Source organism: Larimichthys crocea, chromosome XVIII (assembly GCF_000972845.2).
Source record: "Larimichthys crocea isolate SSNF chromosome XVIII, L_crocea_2.0, whole genome shotgun sequence".
Lineage (NCBI taxonomy): Eukaryota > Metazoa > Chordata > Actinopteri > Sciaenidae > Larimichthys > Larimichthys crocea.
The window spans coordinates 4,853,834-4,865,856 of record NC_040028.1 but is presented as its reverse complement, the minus strand read 5'-3'; the positions used below and the strand labels follow the sequence as shown (position 1 = coordinate 4,865,856).

Sequence of the window (12,023 nt, the reverse complement as noted above, 5' to 3'; positions counted from 1 at the left end):
AATGTGTTTATAAAAAGGAAAAAATGTGTATGAAATCAGTAAAAGGTGATCTAATCGCCTACAAAAGAAAAGTTTGGCTTCCTCCCACGAGTACCGGCTCAGCATTGAAAATGCCCATTAAACTTTGCCTGACCACAGGGAGTGATACAAAGGTTGTGCGTAGGCTTTTCAAAACTGACGAAGGCTTTGCTAAATCTGTCTCAATAAAAACAACATTAGTGCATTCCGAGCAAAATTTGACTTCGCTCTTATTCTCCGCTCCTTCCCTCACATTCCTTTAGCTCGATTCCATCTCCTCCCCCTGAAATCAAACTCAGTCATTCATTGGGTGGTGGGAAAGGAAGGGAGATGGAGCATGGGAGGGCTCAGGGGAAAGACGGTGATGGAGGGAACAGAGGAGAGGGTGGAGGAACGACTGCGACGGGACAGTGAGGATGAGTGGAGGGTGTGTGAAGGTGATGGTTACAGATAAAAAGATGAGAGTGCAGAATTAGGATGATGAATGGCTGAGAGGGGAGAAAATCAAGTGCGACTCATTGTTCACTCTCATCGGACGTGTCCTTGAGCAAGGCACTTAACCCCTCAACTGCTCCTGTCAACCAGCAGCAGGATAAATGGTTGTTACTGGGCTGCTTCCTGGGGGAAATTGTGTGTACCAGCATGAATATAAAGGTTTAAAGATAAAAAGCAGAGAACGAGAGTGGGTAAGGACTAAGAGATTAGAGAAAGGGGGGTGGGGGTGAATTGGGGTGCACACGTTACTACTTAAGAAGAAGGTGAACAGGAAACATGGCAGACAACATGAAAGGGAAATTAACACTGATGAGAAAAGTTTGGACTTCACTGAGCCTACCGGTGGCAGATCTAGGCATCTCTCATTGGTGGAGCATAATAGTCGGGAGGTAACATATTTCTGTGAATAAGGATATTCATGCAGGACTGGAGAATACTTTGTAATCAGCATTAGCGATTTAAGATTAATGCGGGCTGCTACAGGTAACCAGTGGAGCTCGTTGAACAACAGAGTAGCATGTGACCTTTTGGCTGATTGGAAACCAGGTGCACTGCCGTGTTCTGGCTCATCTGAAGAGGTTTCACTGTGCAGACTGGAAAGCCTGTCAGGAGAGTGTTATAGTAATCTAGTCGCGAGACACACACAGTCTATATCACCAGTTGGGTAGCATGTTGAGTTACATAAAGCCGTTTTTTTTTTTTAAGGTGGCATGACCGGGCAACCAAGGCAGCGTGGTCAGAGAAGGTTAGTCGGTCATTGGCCATGACTCCTAAGTTAATGCTGCTGCAGTTGTTGGGGCAAGAGATAGGAGTCAGTTTTGATGTTGATGTATACTATACATGGTGTATAGTAGGTTTGGCTGTCAGGACCAGCAGTTCAGTTTTTGAGAGGTGCAGTAGATATGTCTGAGAGGCATTGAGAGATCCTTGTAGAGACTGAGAGGTTGTCTAGGAAATGACAGATAGAGCTGTGTGTCATCTGCATAGCAGTGATACGAAAAGTCATGCAAGAGAATAATCGGACCCAGAGAGGTGGTGTAAGTAGCAAAGAGAAGGAGCCTCAGCACCGAGCCCTGGGGCACCTGGTGAGGTGTGGACAACTGTCCAAGCCAGGATATGTTGAAAGAGCGCCCTATGAGGTAGGATTCACATAAAAACATCAACCCCAGAGAACAACACATGGATGGAGAGATTAATGGAGCTACTTTATATATTCATCACTTCATGCACTCCCCTCAGCCAAAACTCTTAATAAGGATAATTAAACAAACTGCAATAACTGCTGGGTATTTCTCAAACTAATTTACCACAACTGAATATATTCGCTCTCAAATGTGAACTTGTACACAAATTCACTAGTACCTTGGTTACCACGGTTATGGAACATCTTGAATAGAGCAGGCGAAAGCAAACTTATTTTTCACTTAGGAATAGAAACCAGACTATAACTTGACGTTTACTGAACAGAGCACTAACACTGCTAAAACCTGAGGATTGGACTTTATCGTGCGTGTAAATGTGAACCATGGAGATTCACAGTAGCAGATTGACACTTGTACCATGTCCACACTTTTGTACTGTAGTCTACAGCTTCAAATTGAGTCTGACTTGCACTGTGAGTCTGTCCGATATTAGGCAGGACCTAATAATCTAATGACTTGAGAAACACATGCTGCAGCAAAGACTGACTGTTCAAAATTTGGATTTGTTGAGTTGGAGCATTGAAAATCAAGTCCTGGGGTGACCCATGCTGGCTACCCTGAGTTAGACACCATCTGCCAGCTCTCTCTCTCTCTCTCTCTCTCTCTGTCTCTTGCTGCTTAATAGCCATTTGAAATGGGATAAAATAAAGCAGAGTCTTTTGAATGTGGGATCAGTTTAGTCATTTTAATCAGATTTCCCTGCTGGTTTAGAGTTGTATAACAGAGACATGCTCTTTATGAAGAAAATATACATCCGCAAATGAGTTTCAAGAATGCACATGAGACTTTGACAAGCTCTTGTCAGGTGAGACAATGGAAAGTAATGAAAATATATTGCTTTGGCGTAGACGGGGCACACGGATGATGTTCTAATTTATGTGAGGAAGAAAACCTCATCCAATGAGGTTTTCTAGTCATTGAATGCGTTCAGCTGTCAGTCACCACCAACAAGAAATATAAAAATAAGGAGAGATTAGTGAACATGAGAGAGAACACTCTGAATAAAGGAGGAACAACAGGGGGAGAATGATGTAAGACCAAATACAAGGAGAAAAGAGGAGTACAGACAGGAAGTGAGACAGAAACACAGACTAAGCAACAGATAAACAGAAAGAAACTGTGATTCAGGAGGAGGAGGTGTTGGTCTGGGTGAGTCGAGGCAAAGCAGCAGTGATGGATTGTGTTTACTCCTCTGTCTGTCCCCACCTTTCTTCTTTTGTCTCTCCTTCTGTTTCTGCCTCGTTCTTTCATGTCCTCACCACCTTCTCCTCTCTTTTCACACCCTTTCTTCTGTTTTGCTCTGCTGGCCACCTGTCTGCACCGATACAGTATAATTGGCTCATCTCTCCTCCTTTTTTCTCCATGCTGCTAATTCTCTTCTTTATTCCTGTCTTCTCCATTTCTTCTTCTTCCTTTCTTCCTCTTTCATGCTCATCTTGTCCTTACCTCCTTACTGTTCTCCCCCTTTAAGTTACCATGCACCTTTTAATCATTTTATTTCTCCTTCTTTGCCTCTTCTGTCCTTTACTTTTCTATTGTGCATTCTCCTCATTCTCATCCCCATTGTTTTCTGTCCTCTCTATTTTTCTCCTTTCTGCCCTTCCTTCCTGTTTTCTTTCATTTTCTACTACCTCTCCTTTATCTCTAAAGGCTTTGTAGACTGTGTTCCTAACATTTCTTTTCTCTCCTCAGATTTCTCTTTTTCCTCCTCACTCCACATACTTTCTATGTCTTATAAATCCTGAAATAACTTTTTGTCTTCACCCTCTTCAAAAAATGCATTCTTCTCCCAAACTTTTGCTTTTACCTCCAACTTGTATCTGTTTTCCTCGTCTTTCTCTCCCTTTCCCTCTTCCTATATTCTCCTCTCCACTCGTCTGTCTTCTTTGTTCACTTTATCTCTCCAGTACAGTCCAGGTTTATTCCTTCATGTCCACAGTACATTGCTCTCTCTCTTCCTACCTTACATCTTTCCCACTAGTCTCCTGCCCTGCTGTCCCCATATATCACTGTTTGTTCTTCTCCCTCCTTTAAACTTGTTTGTATCTCACCTTCTCTGGCCTTTTGCCCCACTTTGCCTCAATATCTTCTCTATCCCACTCTTTTATGTATGTTAATCTTCGTTCCCGCTCTGAATAGGCCATATTTGGGTGTTGTTAGAAACTTCTATAATGGGCTGTATCTAGACTAAATCAGGTATTGCTGGGAATCACTGTGGCAGTGTTGGGAGGCTTCTGGAGGTGTGGGTGTGTTCACAATGAAACAATGTGAAAATATTCTCTCTTTCTCACACAAACAACACAAACAAACACGGTATAAATATATATGTACACACACACACTAAGCATAGACTGATAGACTGCGATCCAGACACAACCACATGGCTCGGTTTTACATATTCCAGGCTGACTGTCATTTCAGACTGGTCTGATCACAGCGTGACGTTGAGTTGTGTTCCTTTAAAAGTTGAATTCTATATTTGACAGTGTTAACATCACTGTAAACTACTAGAAATCCAAGAAACTACCACGTCCTACAAAACTTACCTTTTATATTTCCATTGAGTTTGTTGGGAATAGAGTGTTATATTCTACTTGGACACACTGTCCCTTCAAATGTACACTTGGAGAGTTAGGGGTCATGAAAGTAAAGAGCATGAGGTGATTTTCTTGTACTGCGGAGAAATTTCTTTTTTGTGTGTGTGTTTAACCACACGCCTTCTTTTGGGAAACCAGTTAAGCCTCGATTTTGCTTTACTAGTAGAAAAGAGTGTATTATTGCCAATTAATATTCTTAATATATACAATAATGCAAAAAAATTGTGGGTTACACAACAATGTATCACACAAGCCATGACAGATGAGCGGGATTTAATGGTATTACTGATGTACAGTAAAGGCCATGAAATAACATTGTATTATACATCAGAGAGAACTCCATGCCAGAGCCACCCAGCTGGGGGGTGCGATAAGTATCGTGGTGATCTCGTTAATCTCATCCGATCAAGAACGCTTAATCACAAGGAGTTCAGTGCTTTCCTGACAAAAAATGGTGGGCAATATGGGGACGTAATCTACCCCTCAGCACTGGCTTAGTTTTGGGACAGTTCCTGGAACGTTCTATTCCTGGAGATCTTAAATTGACTTTGAAGGAAAAAAGATGACATCCTAGTTGAACCGAGCAAAGTGAGTGATTGTCAGGCCTTGCTTTTTTAAGTTGATCTTACTCGGTGGCTGAACACTGAACAAAAGCTTGTAAGGAAAAAAAATTAGCTTGTGTCGCAAATTTATGCACATATGAATTTGTTGTGATGCTTTGTGAAGCAATGCTGCAAACCTACCGACTCTGCAGAAAATGATTTCCAATTTCCCCAGATGGCAACTTTTCTGTAGAAACTGGGGAAATTCGTGACAGTGCTCACATCATAGTTCAAGGAATTTAACCAGCACTAGAATTTGCTGCATTGAGGCACCATGCCAAAAATATTTGGCAATCATCAATCCAAGGCCCATCATCACTGTTTCCAATAGGAGTGCTATTTACTGGTGAATGAAATGTAATAGTGATACAATCATCTTAGATTCATGTGTAAACACACTCATTTAGAAAGCCTCTTTGTTAAAAGGCTCATGGCACAGGATAAAATACTTGGACCAGTTTGGACACCTCCCGATTTAAAGCATACAACACGCATGTGAGGAGGAAAAAAATATGCCGGACATTTTGTCCTTTGTTCCTTCAAACAAAAAAAAGGAGAGGGACCAGAACAACAGGCATGGTTTGAGCGAGGAACAGCAGATTGCACAGCTGAGCCTATAGGATAATGAGACAAGAACGTCTAAGAGAAAAGCTGCAGACTCTGCATGCATAAACGCTATACCACAAGCACCCTGTGGACGGACGGACGAGGGATGAAAGGAGATAAAGAGATAGAGAATGACAGAAAGGGAGCAGCAAATGAAGGGGGACAGAGGTAGAGAAACGGAAGGACAGGGATAATGATGGTAATGGAAGTAAAAGCCAAACATGAGGAGAGGAAATTAGAGAGAAGTGGGGAGAACAGTCGGAAGGACTTAAGGGGGTCAAGGAGGAAGGAGTAGAGGAGAAAGACGAAAAGTTAGTTTGGGGACCACAAGAGATAGATGCAAATCACATGCAAGGAAGAAAAAGAGATAGAGGTGGAGAGATGCATGATGACAAGAAGACAAATAGGCAAAGAAGAATGTTGTGTGGAATGGTAAGAAAATAACAAGTCTGTTTACATGCCTGCTGTCTCCACCAAGAATCCTCTCTCCAAAGACATCCTGTATTTTTCTCCTCAGCTTCTGTCAGTCCTTCTACTTCATCCTCTCACTTCTCTCTATGTATCTCTTTCATTACTCCCCACGTTGCCTTTTCTCTTTTCACCGCGTCTGTCTGCACTGTGATACAGAGCTTTAGCAGTCTGCTGTCCAGGGATTGGTGACTGCAGACCGCACTACATACACACAGGGTCTGTTTGATCTCACCAGGGAGCATTTGATTCCCCTCTCATTTTTTGACACCGAACCCGTCAAACAAATTCAGGGCATCATACTAACTCTGACTGACTGCGACTACGCTGCTGCCCTGCCAGAAAGCAAAGACACGCACGGGATAGGTGGTCGCAATTGTCATAATGGCAGCGTTTTTAAAAGGGTCCCGTGACTGCTCACCTCAAGATGTCTGAATGAAAATGAGTTTTACGGGTACCCAAGAGTCTCCCCTTTACACGTGCACACTTTATGCTAATTCCATGCCTCCTTGGGCAAATACAGTGGAGCTTTTTGCATGCACTATAAATGTCATTTTCACCTAGTGTATTTGAATATTCCTGCACAGTGCGGTCCCTTAACAGTATTGCATAAATTGGATATGACAGGAGGGCTGAGGACTCACTCTATTCATGTGTGATGTTAGTCCCCATGGTAGCCAATTCATTGTAGTCAGACCAGATTCTCGAAATATGAGCACAGCCTTGTAAAACTATACAACCACAAACTGGATATCTAGGGAATACAGAGGGGGGATGTATGGTTTTCCTACGTAATCGTAATCGACAGTACGGAGGTTCTAAGCTCCAGAAGAGACGTGTTCGCCATCCAATCAGCAAAAGACTAACTTCTTACAGAAATCTTCATATGTATAAATGTTTGTTTTTAATAGCAAACCAGGTGTTTCTGGTGCCTTAATGGGATATTTTGGCAATTTCATCAATTCTCGAATGGCCAAACATGCTTAAATTTTACACTAAATCTGTGGAACAAATGATATCAACCCAAAAACTGCTGCAACAACTTGTTTTGAGCATAGGGATATCCTTCATATACTCCATTCATAGTGAAGTAAGCTTATACGCTGTATGCCATAAATATTTGATAGAATCCATGCAAAGTCTTTGTTGATGAGACAGCAGCGTTGCGTACGCAAACCGTAACATTTCCACGTTCTTGCCAATAAGAGAGCAGCACATATTGAGGCCACTCCAGTTGTTTCCAGCAACAGCCGTGAAGCTTCCCATGGGAATCCTTTTCTCCTTTGCAGATATTGCTGTGATGACATGCTCAGTAACTAGCTGCTGCTGTGCCAGCAGGCAGCCGCTCACACACACACACACAGGCTCACACTGGGAGAATGAGGAAAACCAAGATGGTGTAACAAACAGGAGAGAAATTATAATCTCTTTACAGCTTTATAAATTCCTCTCTGCAAACTAATGATCTAATATTCTGGGGCATCTTTGTAGCTCACCTGTTAAGTATTAAGTAGTCCTGAGGCCTTTTGATGACTGTCATCCCCTCTCTCTTTCCACTGCTTCTGTCATCAGCTATCTATAAAATATATGTACAAAAAATATGTTTTCGTTCAAAAGTACAAACTTCCACGAGGAGGGAAGCTGGGAAGACAGAGGTTTTGTCAGAGATGTGTGGAGAAGAGAGGAAAAAAAAGCACAAAGGAACGAGGACAGAATAAGAGTGAGAGATTTTCGGAGCAGAGTTGACAAGCAGAAAGATGTGTGGAAATGGACCATGCACTGAATAGAGGAGATGAGAAGGGATAAAGGGCTAAGAGAGTTAAGTTAATGAGGGAAAGAAGACAATGATGCAGAGTAGGAAATGAAGGAAGGAGATATGTCCTTGTGAACGAAATGTGAACCAAATGCAGATGTACACATTTGTAGTTCATGTGAAAGTTCTACTTTTCGTTCATGCTCGAGAATTGCTGCACTTGTTCTCCATCCTGAACAGGAGTTGTTCAGAAGGCGTCCTCAGTTTTGCTTTTGTGCGTGTCCCACATTTGAATTTTACTTAATGTCTTCTTGCAATGTAGAAGAAAATCTTTGGCTTTGTTCTATTTCCAGCCGTCCTCAGGGGAAAAGATGGTAACATTCAAGAAAGGGTAGCCTAGAGCACAAATGGCAGATACAGAAGAGACAATATAAGAACATCAAACGAGACTTCCTCAACATTTTTAGGAGATTGGACACTAACTCTTCAGTCATATTCCATACGAGGCTTCACAAGTACACCATTTTCCATTAAAGCTCAATGCAAAATATCTGACAGCAGCCGGTGTGATACTTGGCGATGGCAAAAAACGGAGCGATCACAGTGCTAATTTGGCCATGGTCTTCGAATTTTCTGCACTCGCAGCTTGTCTTTGTGCCTCCTTCCTTTTTGACGTGCGGCCACTGCATGCTAAACAATATGAACAAACGGATCAGCTGATGGTGATGGTATGGAGTATGGAAATGACACACCGTAACCACACACACACACACACAACGGGTGACTTAATCCTGTCTCTCCTGCTGGCCCTCGGGGGTCCTTCTCACCAAGCAGCTGCATTCAGCACATTTCACAGTCTACCCTTTAATCCCTTTAGGAGGCTCCATTACATGTCAACAGAGGCCCAGTGCTTACAGTACTGTGTGTGTGTGTGTGTGTGTGTGTGTGTGTGTGTGTGTTGTATGTATTAGCAGATTCTTTATAGTGTGAAAAATGCTGATCTTATTAAGTTATTTAGTCAAGTACTTACAAAGTGTTTTTGTTATGGAGACTTTCAGCCAGGAGAGTTAGCGATTAGAATATTGAATTTGACTTTTATTGGATCAAATTAGTATTATATTTTCTGAGTATAGTTCTTCAGTGTTGTTACACTAGTACATTTGTTCTTTTGATGGATTAAAGCACACACGAAACGATGTGGCTCCTGGTGAACAAAGAGATGTCTGTGTGTTTGATCTCCATCTGAAGTGGGATTTCTCTTGATGGTGGGGTGGAGTTAGGATGTAAAACTGCAGCACAGAGCTGACAACTGGAAGCTGCTGCTGCTGCAGAAGGAGCACTTGAAGAGAGAGGATTGGTTAAACCGCAGGTTTGATGAGATCTGGTGACAAAGTAAGAAAAGAAAACACGGAACATTTTAAACGCCGCCGACGGGATGGAGTCGACAGTTCAGGATGTCAGTGAATAAACATAATGAGTGTGTGTTAGAGAGGATGGACCTGCTGGAACTCACTATCACTACCAGTTTGATGGTGTTGTCATCTATCAGCTACATTTTAATGTAGTTTCCAATTGGCTGCTACTTCCTAATTTCTGTATGTGACTTATGTGTACGCACTTTGTTCTACAGCGTCTAGTCTCCCAGATGCTCGCAGTACACACACATCCTCATGTGTAATAACTGGATTATTGGCTGATTTTAGGATGTGTTTGAGTGGCGGATTACAGCTCTCCCCGTCCCTGGGATGCAATGCCAATGTACCATTTGGCAGATGATTTTATCCAAAGCTCCTTACAGGACCATCACACGCATTTGTAAGCATGGCTGGTCGCAGCAGGAGTCAGACCTCTTGCCCAGGCAGTGTTAACATCATTCCTCCAACACGAGAGACATGAAACCAGCCTGCATCCCCACGTCTAACCCCCTCAGTCCTCCTGCCATACTCTACATCTGCTGCCTGGGAATTTAGCCCAAAAAACAAAACAAACAACCCAGGCAGCCTTGGGCCACTTTGAACCATGAAAGAGTGAGACAGTGCAGAAAAGAGAGATGGAGTTGTTGAAAGATGAGGAGAGAGTACGCTGCTAATGGGCGAATAAAGAAGAGAGAGATAAGTGGAAACAGGCACAGATCAAAGGACGGATGACAGATGTGTGACAGTTTTTATTCATGGTATTTTAAAACTAGAGCTCAGTGAATACTGGATATTTTAATAAATACCAGAAATATTCAAGTAATCTGATTTTTTTTTTTTTTTTTTTTTTTTTTTTTTTTTTAAAGAGGCATCAGCTACAACTGAGAATTCTTGATCGATATTCATGAAATCATCTTGTTAGTGTAAAATAATCTGTGCTCTCTGGTGCAACACGACACTGTTACCTCAAACGTATCTTTGACAGTCCTGTGCTGCATTGTCTTGTTACTTATCGGCCGACGTACCGACGTGCTGCGTCTGTCATAAGTTCAAAATGACTGATAATATCGTCCCTGCCTTTCATCCGTGTGATGTCTGTTGTTTTTTTTGTGTGCTCTCAATTGTATCACCTAATCTTGTCTGGTTTTCCAAAATGTGTGTCTCAAAGCTTTATGTGCGTGTACGTGAGAGAGCGCATCCCTCACTGATGGATTTTGAAGTGCGCTGTAATACATTTTAAAAAAGTGAAGCTGTCAGACCTAGAGGGAGCATGGCAGAAGCAGATATACAAACTACACAAAGAAAGAAAATCAAATGGTCTAATTTAAATCATTTTTTTGCTGCACAAAAAGTGCCCAAATCTCAGTAAGTGCTGTTCTTTACCAGAAACTACAATGCGTACAACTGCTCATTAGCAATGCCTGGTTACTTGCAAGAGTGGCTGCTCGGCAGACGAACAGAAAGTCAGCAGCCAAAATATACGTACATTTCTGCGGTGCAGTTGGCAGCGTATTGTTGCATATCCTGGGAGTGTGTTCACACCAGATGCTGAAGACTGAGTTTGGCTACACAAGCAAAAACAGGCAGAGCACCACTTGTCTCAATTGTGATAATGCTCCATACTAAAATAAACGAGATAAGAAAAATTTTATGGCTACTAATTAATCAGACCCTATCCTCCTCCCTTTCTCTCAGCAGGTGTACTTCCTTTAAACACCAACAACATGGCTGACAGCCTGTTAGCTTCTCTCCTTCTTTTCATCCACTCCTAGAGTGGAAGTGTTGGAGGAAGATGATTATCATAAGCTGTGGAGTCTGACAGGTCGTTTTAGATCCGTCACTTTTTGATCAGCCGATAAAATGCAGTGGAGTTTGTTAAGGTGTCCTCACTGCAGCCCGGAGACAGACCACAAATCAGTGGAGGTTTTTATGATGACTGAGCAGGCATGTGTGTGTGGAGGCCTTCTTCAGATATCTAGTCTAGTCTGAGGTGAAACCATGAGGGGACCAAACAATGTGCGAGAGTTTATGGCTGTTTATGCTTTTCTTAGTTGACGCATCATGGTAGAGACTCTTACTATTATTGGGAAGGATGACTCACCAAAGCTAGACGTGTAAGTGGTCATGATTTGAATCATATTTAGGCTTTTGTCATTTTTATCAATTTAAATTAATAAATATATTTTGTGGTCACGTAGCTTCCAACGTTTTCAACTTGTCTCATCCTCTTGATTAGGGAGGATTGGTGCTCCAGTGATTAGTCGATAAGTTGTCGATCAATAAATTAATTAAAAAAATTTTTTTTGTTTTTAGAAAAAATATAAATTCTCTGATTTTAGCGTTTCAAATGTGAATATTTTCTGCCCGTCTTCTATGACAGGAAACTGAATATCTTTGGGTTTCGGACATAACTAGACTTTTGAGATTATCGCCTTGGGTTTTGGGAAACAGTGATCAATATCTTTCACTATTTTCTGACATTTGAAGCATCAAACAACTAATCGATTAATCTAGAAAATGATCAACAGATTAATCGATAATGAAAACAATCATCAGTTGCAGCCTTTCTTCATATGGACGCTCATGTCTGCATCTGCTCAGCTGCAGAGTCCTATCTCTCTTCTTCTTCTTCTTCTTCTTCTTCTTCTTCTTCTTCTTCTTCTTCTTCTTCTTCTTCTTCTTCTTCTTCTTCTTCTTCTTCTTCTTCTTCTTCTTCTTCTTCTTCTTTTCTTTCTTCTTTTCTTCCGTTCTCTTTCTTCTTCTTCTTTCTCTTTTCTTCTTCTTCTTCTTCTTCTTCTCCTTCTCTTCGTCTTCTTCTCTTCTTCTTTTTCTTTCTTCTTCTCTTTTCTTCTTCTTGCTTCTTTCCT

The 12,023-nt window shown here is 41.7% G+C and overlaps 1 protein-coding gene across 2 annotated transcripts in view; it reads left to right on the top strand.

Annotated features, from left to right (window-relative positions):
* Positions 1–12,023, top strand: part of man1a2 (mannosidase, alpha, class 1A, member 2) — a 110,531-nt gene that overhangs the window by 70,658 nt on the left and 27,850 nt on the right. The gene's annotated exons all lie outside the window — the stretch shown is intronic.